The sequence below is a fragment of the Vigna unguiculata genome, chromosome 6, assembly GCF_037176805.1.
Source record: "Vigna unguiculata cultivar grain cowpea cultivar isolate G323 ecotype 2 chromosome 6, ASM3717680v1, whole genome shotgun sequence".
NCBI classification, from domain to species: Eukaryota; Viridiplantae; Streptophyta; class Magnoliopsida; order Fabales; family Fabaceae; genus Vigna; species Vigna unguiculata.
In genome coordinates this window covers 19,775,930-19,789,443 of record NC_140797.1, presented here as the reverse complement: position 1 = coordinate 19,789,443, position 13,514 = coordinate 19,775,930, and the positions used below count along the sequence as shown (strand labels likewise).

The window sequence follows — 13,514 nt, the reverse complement described above, 5'->3', positions numbered from 1 at the left end:
TTTCCATCAGCTTTTTCTCTACTTCCTTTTCTTTTCCCTTATTTTCCCTTGCTTTTGCAGTTTCTATTGTTTCTTTTTCTATTTTCTCCTTCAGCCTATGTTGATTCTTACTGACTTGTCTTGGTGTCATAAATTTCAACTTCATTTTATGTCCCTCATGCCTCAAATAAAGGGAACGTTCATCAAGATCGAGCGTTTTAAAACGAAGCCATGCCCATCCCAAAAGACGATGGGAAGAGTCCATGGGAGCAATATCACATAATATTTCTTTCACACATTGCCCTGTACTGAATTTGATCCATGCTCGATTTGGATGAAAGCTTGTTGGTAACTTGAGTTTCTCCACCAATCTTTGGCTCACAACATTGTTGTCGCTTCTATAACCGAATGCAACTAAACATGGGTTGCCTTCGATTAAACACCTTGTATAATAAACTTCCATTGCTATTCCAAATCTAGTGAGTCTGGCTCTGAATACCAAACGATGTGAATCTAGAGGAGTGAATTTGTTTTATGGATCTATCTAGGTTGGAATGCTAATAAGCAATAAATATGAGATATTATTTAAAACGAGAAAATGGAAATAGAAAAGAAGGTGTAGTGGAAATTTATAGACGTCACACTTCCAAGAATGGAACATAAGCCTAAGAGTTTATACACACAAAGGGAAGAAGACCTTTGATAAAAGTCAGGGATTCTTGAATCACTCAAGAACTTAGGAACATCACTCTCACTAAGATAGAAAAGAAAAAATTGTAATATTTTCTGAATAAAACTTAACCTGTTTCATTGATGAAAATGGTTCAGCTAATATAGAAGCTTTAACCACTAGAATTAGAAAAGACACATATGTTGAAATTACATCCCACTTAAAACTATTAATGATATTACAACTTAATGGCTGATTATAACTGAAATTATGGCAACCCAAAAGTCACCAAAAACAATTTAGCCAAGCATCCTTGATAACGTTGTCGTTGACGCGATCAAATTAATACTACCTATCTATAACAAATTCAATATTGTTAAGAAAGTAGTCAACAAAATAGAAAGGGTAAAGTAACCCAAAGTCGTCTCCCAACGAACACGAAATTGATTTTTAACAAGTTATTTCTTATAAAATCTATACAAAACGGTTAGTCAAATAAAATAATAAAAATATGGGAGGATTGAGATAAACAAGAAAGAAATAGAAAAGATAAAAAGAGATAAAAATAGTAGTAAAGAAAATAGATTGATTCCATTGCTTTTTTAAAATAGATTCATCATCGGTTATCTAAAGATTATTGCTCAATTAATTATTGTTGTAGATTTGGAAATTAATCAATGTAAAGTCTCAATTAATTTGTTGGAGTTCTCACTTTTAACCAAAGTAAAGTTTCAATTAAAAGTGAGAACTTTTAGATTACCAACAGTAAATTCAATCAAAGTACAGTCTCAATGAAATTTTACTATGTCTAATCATGTCTATTCTTTTATCTCCTCACCAAATAAAAAGCTTAATTAATCAAAGTAAAATCCCAATTAATTTTAGTTAGAATAAATACCTTTAATCAAAGTAATGTCTCAATTATTTCTAAAAACTCATTGAATCACATGAAAGTTTCCAAATAAAATCAAAGTAAAGTCTCAATTAAATTTAAAAACCCTTGAACTCATATGATTAACATGCATATACATTTAAAATCATTACTTTTACATGATTCAAAGATAAAAGACATAGATGAATGAAAACCTCAACAATAATAAAAAGAACAAAGAAATTATTTCATTCTAACCTTAGAATCCATAATGAAATTACAATAGAATCAACCCAAGAAGTTTATCACTCAATGAAACACAAAATAAAATAAAAATAGAAGAAGAAAGGAGAGAGAAAGAAATTAGGCCCCCCTAAGGGTTCCTAAATTCCTTGGACTTGGATTGGGCTTTTCTGTTGCTAAAATCTCTCAAATATATTTTAAAATAAAGATAAAGATAAATATTTAAAAATATTTGGAGAGATATAGACTATTTGACAAATATAGTTGGTTGATAATATCAATATGTAATATAATTAAATTAACTAATTAAAGATATATGATAAATTATCACCAATTAATATTTGTATTAATTTTCCAAATCTCCTTAAATTATCTTCTAAATAATCCAATATCTTCAAGATATATTTGTTTGTTGTGGAACTAGAAAGATTCAAGAAGATCTTGTCACATTTAAAAAGATTTGGTAGTTATTATCTTTTAATATTTTATGATATAATTAAACAAGATAATTATTTAAAAATATCAAATATAATATCTAAGATATATTTTTCCCAAATTATCTTCTATCATAAAGATAAAGAAAACTGCAAGGTCCAATTTTTTGTTACTCTCTTCTTGGCTTAGCTAAACTTCTTCACTCTTTCAAGCTTTTCTTATTGTCTTCATGGAATGCTTGGCTTGGATTTTTGTGATTTTGATAATTTCTTATTCTTGGATTTATCTTTAAGGTGTCATGAAGCTTTAAGCAATTTATTTCCACACCTCTATGAGTTCAACTTAGCTGCAACTGCACTAGCACACCTCAAAATAACCAAAGAACATTTATGCAACTAAAAAGCTATTTTTAACATGTTTTTGTATCTCATGCTCAATAAACCCAATTATAGGAAATCCCAATTAAATCAATCTTTAAGTACAAAAGTTCAATTAAATACCCAAAATTAAACATTAAATGAGGGAAAAAATACGCACTCATCATAACCACACACTTATCCTTTTGCACTCTTGGGAAAAATTGAGCGATTTCAAAACTTGTTCTGAGGTATTTTATTTCACATCAATAGTGGATTAAAGGAATGAACCTTACTTGAGACAAATCAATATTCTAGAAATCAAGTTACCATGCATAAACAAACGGAAAGATTCTATTTTTCACACATGAGTTAATCTTTTGAATTCACAAGACAATCAATTATGAAAGAAAACACTCAAGTTAAATGTGTATTTTCTCACCAAAATTATCTCAAGTGTTTTGCCTTGTGTTTTCACTCAAAATACTCGTACAAGTAAACACTCATAATACTTAACAAGACTATGATGTTCACAAACTTTTAGAAAACATTCATTCAAAGATCATGAGGACTTTTTCAGGTTATAATGGGGCCAAGGCAAAGGTAGGAAAAATTTTAGGATTTTTGGGTTTTTGAAATAATAATGTATAAAGAATAATGGAGCATAGTTTCAATAATGTATAAACAATTTTTCCTTTTGCCATTTTTATTAATTTGTGGGTGAGGTACTTGTTAGTTTTGAAATGGTTGAAAAGCCAAGAAGGGGGGGTTGAATTGGCTAGTTAAAACTTTAGGGTATTTTTGCAAGCTGAAAATCACTTTTTATTGAATCAAATAGATCACCAAGTTAGGATGCAAACAGTACTGAATTGTACACTTTCAGTCGATCAAAAACAGAGTTAATAGATTGATTTTACTAAACAGATTCTTTTCTGGTATAATCAATCGATTGAAACTAAAAAACAGTTGACTAAAATACTGGGAAAAATGCAGAAATGCAAATTTGAATTTTAAACCAGAAACAATGCTCAAGAATGATCAAGATCAGTTCCAAATGATTATACAAACATGCTCAATGCTTCAGATGCTATGAAAACATGCAAGAACATGAAAAAGATGATTAAAGCACAAGTTCTTGAAACTTTAAAGTGAAAATGCAAGAGAGAAAGGTTAGAGAAGAGAGGACACCACAAATTTTTATACTGGTTTACTCAAACCTGAGCTACATCTGGTTTGTCAAGGCAACCTTAGCTTGACTTTGCACTATTTCAAAAGTTTTACAAAGTATCCACCCTTTCACTTCCAAAATATGCAAAAACACCACAAAAGAATTTTGAATCACACAAGAATCACACCAGCACAGCAAGAACCCTCTTGCAGACCTGGAAAACCACCAGGCACACACACAAATCTTGAGAAAGATCAAACCTTAGTGGTAGCACAGCCTTGCCTACCACAAACCACTTTCTCCAAGCTTTAAACCAGGCCAAAAGCTTCAAGAATTGATCCAAGATAAATCTTCAACCGCTGCAACACCTATGATCACGAAGGAGAGAGTTTCCACAAGTTTCCAGAACCAAATCGTGCTCTAAAATGATCAACAAACCTCTCTTTCGAAAATCACAGCTTTTACAGTCAAACTGTTACAAAATTCAATAGGTTGATTTTCAAATCAATCGGTTGATTTCACTTGACTTAAGTGAAATTAGTGGATTAAAAACTAAATCAATTGATTGAATTTGTTGCAGTTTAAGACTACTGCAGTCAACCTTTTAACCTGTTCAAAAACCATTCAACAGATTAAAAGAGACATTTTAACCTGTTGGAAAACCATTCAACAGATTAAAAACACAACAAAGACCAAACTACATCTAATTAATGCTTTAAGGTCTACAACATGAATTACAAACTACAAGTATACTTTCTTAATGATGTAACTAGATGGAGAGCACACATTCCAGCCTTGATCACCATGGATATCATCAAATCTCCTTTCCTTCATCAATGTAGACTTCATTTCAATGGTTATGGCTTCAAGATAGTTCAAAAGAGCTTCATTCAATCTTCATCAAATCTTCAAGAAGCAAACCACCTTGGCTTCTCATGTCAACAATCTCCACCTGATTTGATGAAGCCAACCTCTATTCCATCTATCTTCTTCTATCTTCCATTGCAAAAGTGCTTCTTTCATTTGTTGGAAACCAATTGATGAAGTAACACCTTAGTTTGAAGCTTGTGAACCTAAAAAACATTTTATAGCAGCAATACACACAAGCTAGCAAGTATACAACTGTGATCATGCTCCCCCTATCAATAATATGGGTTCAAATTCAGATTTGATTATTGATTCCAATTTTAATGTTTAGTTTTAATGTGATCAATTATCCATTTTCCAATTGTTCTAATTTTTCTCCCCCTTTGGATTCATCAAACAGAACAAATGCATAAAGATAACAAGCATTGCATATCATTTGGTTGATACTGGAATAGAATACAGCCAACAAAAACTGAAAACAGAAAACATATGCATAAAGCTGATACAATCAGCCGACTGAAATGAAAAACAACCAACTGAAACAGACAGAACTCAAACTGAAAAATCACAAACACAAGGATACAATGCATGATCCTAAACAACCACCACACTCAGTCATCGTAAGGGTCATTTCTGGTCTAGAATGAGTGGAGCATATCATGCATATCATGGATTTGGCCATCCAATGCATTGAACCTCTCATATGCAATAGTTGTGATGTTCATGTTGAGACGCATTAAGCTCATGCAGCTGGTTCAGCACCATCCTCTCAAAATCTGAGTACATAGGGCCTCTATCCTCTAGAGGATTGTTGGGAATCAAGTCCATGGGTCCAGCAGTTGGTTCTTCCTCTTGATTTGCACCACTTGCACCGGCTTCATGGTCATGTGCACCACCAACAACAGCTCTAGCAACTGTCCATCTATTTCCCACCTTGATAAAGCCCATTTTGTGCAGATTTTGGTTGGAGGTATGGTTCAATAGTCCAGTTGACTCCTCTAGCGCATTCTCTACATCAATACCAAAGTATTCAATGAATTTAGACACCAAAACCACATATGGAAGCCTAAAATCTATGAGCCTCTTGGCCTTGAGCATGTGATCATGAAACACATAGATCCAGTCCACTTGAATGTTGTGTTGAATGCAGTACATAAGTATCAAATCTCCCTTATTCAATGTTGAATGGTTGCTACCACGTGGAACAAGGATTTTTGTGACAATCATACCAAGTAGCCTTTGATCCACCTTGAGACCACAAACATGGAAGTGTTTGATTTCAGGAATAGGATTTCTCAAGCATTGGCCATAGTATTGCATCTTGTTGAATTCTGGAACTAACCCCAATTTCACCTTTAGTGAAAAACACCTTTACCAAGTCTGGATAGATTTTCCCAGAAATTTGAAGGAAAGACTTCAACTTTTGATGCTTTAGTTGGTTAAATAGGCTCTCAAAGCCTTCAACCTTCAACCCTTAGCCATGAGAACCTCTGCACCTTAGGAATGTTGATCTGCTTCTTGTTCATCTCAATGAGGAACACTTGAATGTTGTCCTCATGATCCTCAAACCATGTTTCAATTCTTCCATGACTTTCATGATTTGGAGACCTTGGAGTAGGAGGAGTGGAGTGCTCATCATTAGATTGGGTAGCTCTTTGGGAACGACGAGGCATGATGAGTGTTGGTGTAGCTGTTTCTAAGAGATGTATGATGCAAATGTAGCAACACAAGTCCAGTATTTATAATTCAACAAACTGATTTTCAGAAACAGTTGATTAAATGGTGTAGATTTGTCTAATTAATTCATTTTACGTTACCCAAATCAATTTAATGCAGTCCAAAACAGTATCTCGTGCATTCATGATGTTTCCAAATCTCCTTAAATTATCTTCTAAATAATCCAATATCTTCAAGATATATTTGTTTGTTGTGGAACTAAAAAGATTCAAGAAGATCTAGTCATATTTAAAAAGATTTGGTAGTTATTATATTTTAATATTTTATGATATAATTAAACAAGATAATTATTTAAAAATATCAAATACAATATCTAATATATTTTTCCCAAATTATCTTCTATCATAAAGATAAAGAAAACTGCAAGGTCCAATTTTTTGTTACTCTCTTCTTGGCTTAGCCAAACTTCTTCACTTTTTCAAGCTTTTCTTGCCATCTTCATGGAATGCTTGGCTTGGATTTTTGTGATTTTGATAATTTCTTATTCTTGGATTTATCTTTAAGGTGTCATGAAGCTTTAAGCAATTTATTTCCACATCTCCATGAGTTCAACTTAGCTGCAGCTGCACTAACACACCTCAAAATATTCAAAGAACATTTATGCAACTAAAAATCTATTTTTAACATGTTTTTGTATCTCATGCTCAATAAACCCAATTATAGGAAATCCCAATTATATCAATCTTTAAGCACAAAAATTCAATTAAATACCCAAAATTAAACATTAAATGAGGGCAAAATACGTAGTCATCAATCCTCTTAGTCTCCCAAAGGCTGATGACTTAGTTGTAATTGGGTCATCATTACAACTTGAAATAAAACTAAACCAGAGCCCATTAATTCATTAAACCAAAACATAATTTGGTAAGCCAATTTTACAATGAGTTGGACAATATTTAAACAAATTAATAACTTTAAAAAATAAAAATAAAAATAAGTGCAGCAAAATGGTGCATTAGTCCTTCTCCATTTGAGTTATGATGCAAATTCTTATCATACCCTCCTTCTTCGAAGATTCGTCCCGAATATTAAGGCTTTATTTTTCTACTAGTTTTAATATAAGTTTATTATGATCTTGTGAAGGACTTTATTTTTCCATAACTTGAAACTAATTCTCTTCCTCTAGGATCAAGTTCAACTTAAATATATTCATATTTGTTCCTTTTCAGTTGTTGGAATCCGTGGAGCACCTCTCTTGCAAACACTACCCCACGTTGATATGTAACAATAAATAATTCCATGCGTTGGGTTTGACGAATTTGCTTCTCATCAGCGGACCAAATGCATAATAAAGTATTGTGAACAAGCTTTCTTTTGAAACATGGAAGCTGGTGTGTTTCATTCACTTCCTTATCCCTTTGTTCCTGTAAAATGACATAACAAACTATAAAAGAAAAAATATTGACAAATAAATTTTCCATCATCTTTTTCCCTACTTCCTTTTCTTTTTCTTCATTTTCCATTCCTTCTGCAATTTCTATTGCTTCTTTCTCTATTCTTTCTTTTTCTATTTTCTCCTTAAGCCTATGTCAATCCTTACTAACTTATCTTGGTGTCATAAATTTCAACTTCATTTTATGTCCCTCGTGCATCAAATAAAGGGAACATTCATCAAGATTTACACTAGTGGAGATTTGATATTTTACCTCATCTTATAGGCTTCGGTTTTGGCGGAACCGAAGCCTATAAGGAGGCGGTGACAATTTTGCAATTTCATCAACCTATATTGCTTTGGTTCTACAAACAATCGATGCCGTAGGCAGTTTTACACCTCGGTTCATTAAGAACCGAAGCCTATTAGGCAGACTAAAAATGAAAATTTTAAAATTGCCACTAGCGAGAACACATTTGGCTTCGGGTGCTTTTGCACCGAGGCAATATTGGGTTGTTTTAGGCCTCAGTTGAAATAGAACTGAAGCCTATAACCCTGCCCAGAAACCCTAATTTAATAATTTCATCAGCGCCGCCTCTTTTGGCTTCGGGTCCCCTTTCACCAAGGCCATTGAGCCACTTTAGGCCTCGGTTCTTTGAATAACCGAGGCCATAAAGCCTGTTAAAATCCCAAATTCGCGAACCCCGATCATTATTCATCGTTTTTCCCAATTCTCTCTGCATGAACGTCGCGCCGCCATATGCCACCACCAGTTTCGACGCTGTCGCCGACCAGCTGTCCTCGTCGTCCGTGGGTTTTTGTCACCTTCATCTCCTCATCCATTTCTTTCTACCGCTCTATTTCTCTCCAAGCCACCTGCACCTCCATCAGACCAGCCACCATTCACGAAGCCATTGCAGCACCTCATCCACGAAAAACGCAGCAGGTCCACCATGCCTCGAAGGAGAAGAACGAAACCTCCACTACAGCGCCTGGAGTCAAACGAAACGCAGCCCACCATCGCGCCTGAAGTCGAACACCTTTGACAAAGTACTCTTCCACGTTCACACGAAGCCTCTCCAGAGAGTCTACCTCCTGCAACTATATCATCAACACAGATCTGCATAAACGATGTTTACGCAACCAACTAAAACGCGCATCCGACAAATTTGGAACGCTGGGAAGCAGATCTGGAATGTCGGGAAGCAGATTTGGAATGCTGGGAAGCAGATCTGTGGCTTCGGTTTAGGCATGACCGGAGCAGAAAAATGCCTCTATGGCTTCGGTTGACAACCGAGGCCAAAAACAACCCTTTTCGCCTCATCCCAATATGACTTAGTTCTAAAACCAGGGCAGAATATCAAAAACAATCAGGGCCAAAATCCCTTACTGCACTGGTGTTAGTGTTTTAAAACGAAGACATGCCCATCCCAAAAGAAGATGGGAGGAGTCCATGGGAGCAATATCACATAATACTTTTATCACAAATTTCTCGGTAGTGAATTTGATCCATGCTTGATTCGGATGAAAGCTTGTTGGTAACTTGAGTTTCTCCACCAATCGTTTGCTCAAAACAATGTTGTCGCTTCCGTAATCTAATGCAACTAAACATGGGTTGCCTTCAATTAAACACCTTGTATAATAAACTTCCATTACTATTCCAAATCTAGTGAGCTAGCCTATCAATACCAAATGATGTGAATCCAGAAGGGTGGATTTGTTTTATGGATCTATCTAGATTGTAATACTAATAAGCAAGAAATTTGAGAAATTATTTAAAACGAGAAAATAGAAATAGATAAGAAGATGTAGTGGAAATTGATAGACGTCACACTTCCAAGAATTGAAGATAAGCCTAAGAGTTTAAACACACAAAGGGAAGAAAGGCCTTTGATAAAACTCAAGGATTCTTGAATCACTCAAGAACTTAGGAGAATCACTCTTAGTTAGATAGAAGAGAAAAAACTAATATTTTCGGAATAAAACTCTACCTGTTTCATTAATTAAAATGGTTCAGCTTATATAGAAGCTTCAACCACTAGTATTACAAAAGACACAAACATTGAAATTACATCGCACTTAAAACTATTAACGATCCTACTACCTAATGGTTGATTGTAACTCAAATTATGGCAACCCAAAAGAACCAAAAACAATTCAGCCAAGCATCCGCTTGGTCTCGCAAAGGCAAATGCCTAAGTTGCAATTGGGTCATCATTACAACTTGAAATAAAACTATAACAAAGCCCATTAATTGATTAAACCAAAACACAATTTGGTAAGCCAATTTTATAATGAATTGGACCATATTTAAACAAACTAATAACTTTAAAAAATAAAAATAAAAATAACTGTAGCAAAGTGGTGCATTAGTCCTTCTCCATTTGAGCAATCATGTGATTCATATCATACCCTCCTTCTTCGAGAAGATTTGTCCCAAATCTTAAGGCTTTATTTTTCTACTAGTTTTAATATAAGTTTATTATGATCTTATGAAAGACTTTATTTTTCCACAACTTGAAACTAATTCTCTTCCTCCATGATCAAATTCAACTTGAATATATTCATATTTGTTCCTTTCCAGTGGTTGCAATCTGTGGAACACCTCTCTTGCCAACAGTACCCCACCTACCTCGATATGTAACAATAAATAATTCCAAGCATTATGTTTGACGAATTTGCTTCTCATCAGCGGATCAAATGCATAATAAAGCATTGTGAACAAGCTTCCATTTCAAACATGGAAGCTGGTGTGTTTTAATCGCTTGCTTATCCTTTTGTTCGTGTTAAATGACATCACAAACTGTAGAAGAAAAAACATTGACAAATAAATTTTCCATCATCTTTTCCTCTAGTTCCTTTTCTTTTTCTTCATTTTCCCTTCCTTTTGTAGTTTCTATTGCTTCTTTTTCTATTCTTTTTTTCTATTTTCTCTTTCAGGCTATGTTGATCCTTACTAACTTGTCTTGGTGTCATAAATTTCAACTTCATTTTATGTCCCTCATGCCTCAAATAAAGGGAACATTCATCAAAATTAAGTGTTTTCAAACGACGCCATGCCCATCCCAAAAGAAGATGGGAAGAGTCCATGGGAGCAATATCACATAATACTTCTTTCACACATTGTCCTGTACTGAATTTGATCCATACTTGATTCAGATGAAAGCTTGTTGGTAACTGATGAAGGATTATGTTGTTTGTTTTTAAGATTATTGAATATGGTGAGGAGTTGTTTAAATAAAACTCAAGGAAATCCCCACTGGACATTAAGATAGCAAGCTATCTAGATGTGAAGGTTCCTTTCGAAGAGTTCAATAGGAGAAGAGATAGTTTAAGGTGCTTAGAAACGAAAATAGCAAGAACAAAACCAAAAACGAAAATGCATTGAAAGAAGAACAAATAAAATGGAAGAGAAGATAGTAGTGGTGATGGAAGTGGAACACGCCACTCATAGAGGGGGCAAAGCCAAACCAAGCTCTAGAGATAAGTGTATGGTGCCGCCACTTGCATAGCAAGATAAGGCAAGAGTTTTTCCTCTCCTTGGGAGGAAGGATAGCTCACAAAAAAAGAGGTTGAAAACAAAAGTGTTTAGATTCAAAGTATTCAACCCTTTTACATGTCTAGGAGCACCCCTTATATAGAAGAGTTTAAGGGCCTCTAAGCAAATAAAAGATACCTCAGGATGTCTCTACAAAAACCTAACCCTAGCTTCTAGAAACTAGGTCAAATAAGGTTACAAAAAATGAGAGAGACAAAAGAGCTAATTATGGTATGTGCAAGGCTAATTTCGTTCTAGCACAAAAGGAGACAAAGAATGTGTCTCATCTGTCTCCAAAAAGTGGCCAAAGTGTGCTAAAAACAAAGGAGACCAAAGGTACATAGGTACACTTGCTTCATGTCTTTTACTCTATGTTGTATGCCTTTGCTTTACTCTCTCTTCCACATCATTTATGCTCCCCAATCACCATGCGCCACCTAGCATTGCTTTCTTACTCCTAATTAACCTACAAAGCAAATAAACATAGATTAGCATGTTGGCTTAAATCAAGTCAACTATAGTGAACAAGTCAAACCTAGTCAAAGATCAATAAGTCAACTAAAGTTGATTCAACTAAGTCAACTTAGGGAATCAAAAATAACAAACACAAATTAAAGGGATGAAGGATTAGTGAACTTCCTTTCTAAACATGCTTAGTCTTCTTAAGCATGTGCCTCCATCCTTGGTTGGGATCAATCCTTCATTCGTAACTCGAGCTTCTCCACCAATCTTTGGCTCACAACATTGTTATCGCTTTCGTAATCGATTGCAACTAAACATGGGTTGCCTTCGATTAAACACCTTGTATAATAAACTTCCATTGCTATTCCAAATCTAGTGAGCTAGCCTATCAATACCAAATGATGTGAATCCAGAAGGGTGGATTTGTTTTATGGATCTATCTAGATTGTAATACTAATAAGAAAGAAATTTGAGAAATTATTTAAAACGCGAAAATGGAAAGGGATAAGAAGATGTAGTGGAAATTGATAGACGTCACACTTCCGAGAATGGAAGATAAGCCTAATAGTTTAAACACACAAAGGGAAAAAAGATCGTTGATAAAACTCAGGGATTCTTGAATCACTCAAGAACTTAAGAGAATCACTCTCACTAAGATAGAAGAGATAAAAGTCTAATATTTTCTGAATAAAACCCAACCTGTTTCATTGATTAAAATGATTCAGCTTATATAGAAGCTTTAACCACTGGAATTACAAAAGACACATATATTGAAATTATATCCCACTTAACACTATTAAAGATCCTACTACTTAATGGTTGATTGTAACTGAAATTATGGCAACCTAAAAGTCACCAAAAACAATTCAGCCAAGCATCCTTTTGGTCTCCCAAAGGCTGATGACTAAGTTGCAATTGGGTCATAATTACAACTTGAAATAAAACTAAAGCAAAGCCTATTAGTTTATTAAACCAAAACACAATTTGGTATGCCAATTTTACAATGAATTGGACCATATTTAAACAAACTAATAACTTTAAAAAATAAAAATAACTACAGCAAAGTGGTGCATTAGTCCTTCTCCATTTGAGCTGTGATGTGATTCAAATCATACCCTCCCTTCTTCGAGAAGATTCGTCCCAAATCTTAAGGATTTATTTTTCTACTAGTTGTAATATAAGTTTACTATGATCTTGTGAAGGACTTTATTTTTCTACAACTTGAAACTAATACTCTTCCTCTAGGATCAAATTCAACTTGAACATATTCATATTTGTTCATTTCCAGTGGTTGCAATTCGTGCAGCACCTCTCTTGCCAACACTACCCCACCTTGATATGTAATAATAAATAATTCCATGCGTTGTGTTTGACGAATTTGGTTCTCATCAGCGGACCAAATACATCATAAAGCATTGTGAACAAGCTTCCTTTTCAAACATGGAAGCCGGTGTGTTCATTCACTTGCTTATCCTTTTGTTCCTGTAAAATGATATCACAAACTGTAGAAGAAAAAACATTAACAAATAAAGTTTCCATCATCTTTTTCTCTACTTCCATTTCTTTTTCTTCATTTTCCCTTCCTTCTATAGTTTTTGTCGCTTCTTTTTCTATTCTTTCTTTTTCTATTTTCTCCTTCAGCCTATGTTGATCCTTACTGACTTGTGTTGGTGTAATAAATTTTAACTTCATTTTTTGTCCCTCATGCCTTAAATAAAGGGAACGTTCATCAAGATTGAGTGTTTTAAAACGAAGTCATGCCCATCCCAAAAGAAGATGGGAAGAGTCCATCGGAGCTATATCACATAATACTTCT

General features: G+C 34.3%; 1 protein-coding gene across 1 annotated transcript in view; it reads left to right on the top strand.

Annotated features, from left to right (window-relative positions):
- LOC114172219 (uncharacterized) overlaps positions 1-7,647 on the top strand; it is a 29,184-nt gene extending 21,537 nt beyond the window's left edge. Inside the window, exon 4 of the transcript XR_014995511.1 lies at positions 7,496-7,647. The gene's annotated coding sequence lies outside the window, so the exon portion shown is untranslated. The remainder of the gene's footprint in view (positions 1-7,495) is intronic.
- Positions 7,648-13,514: the final 5,867 nt, after the last annotated feature.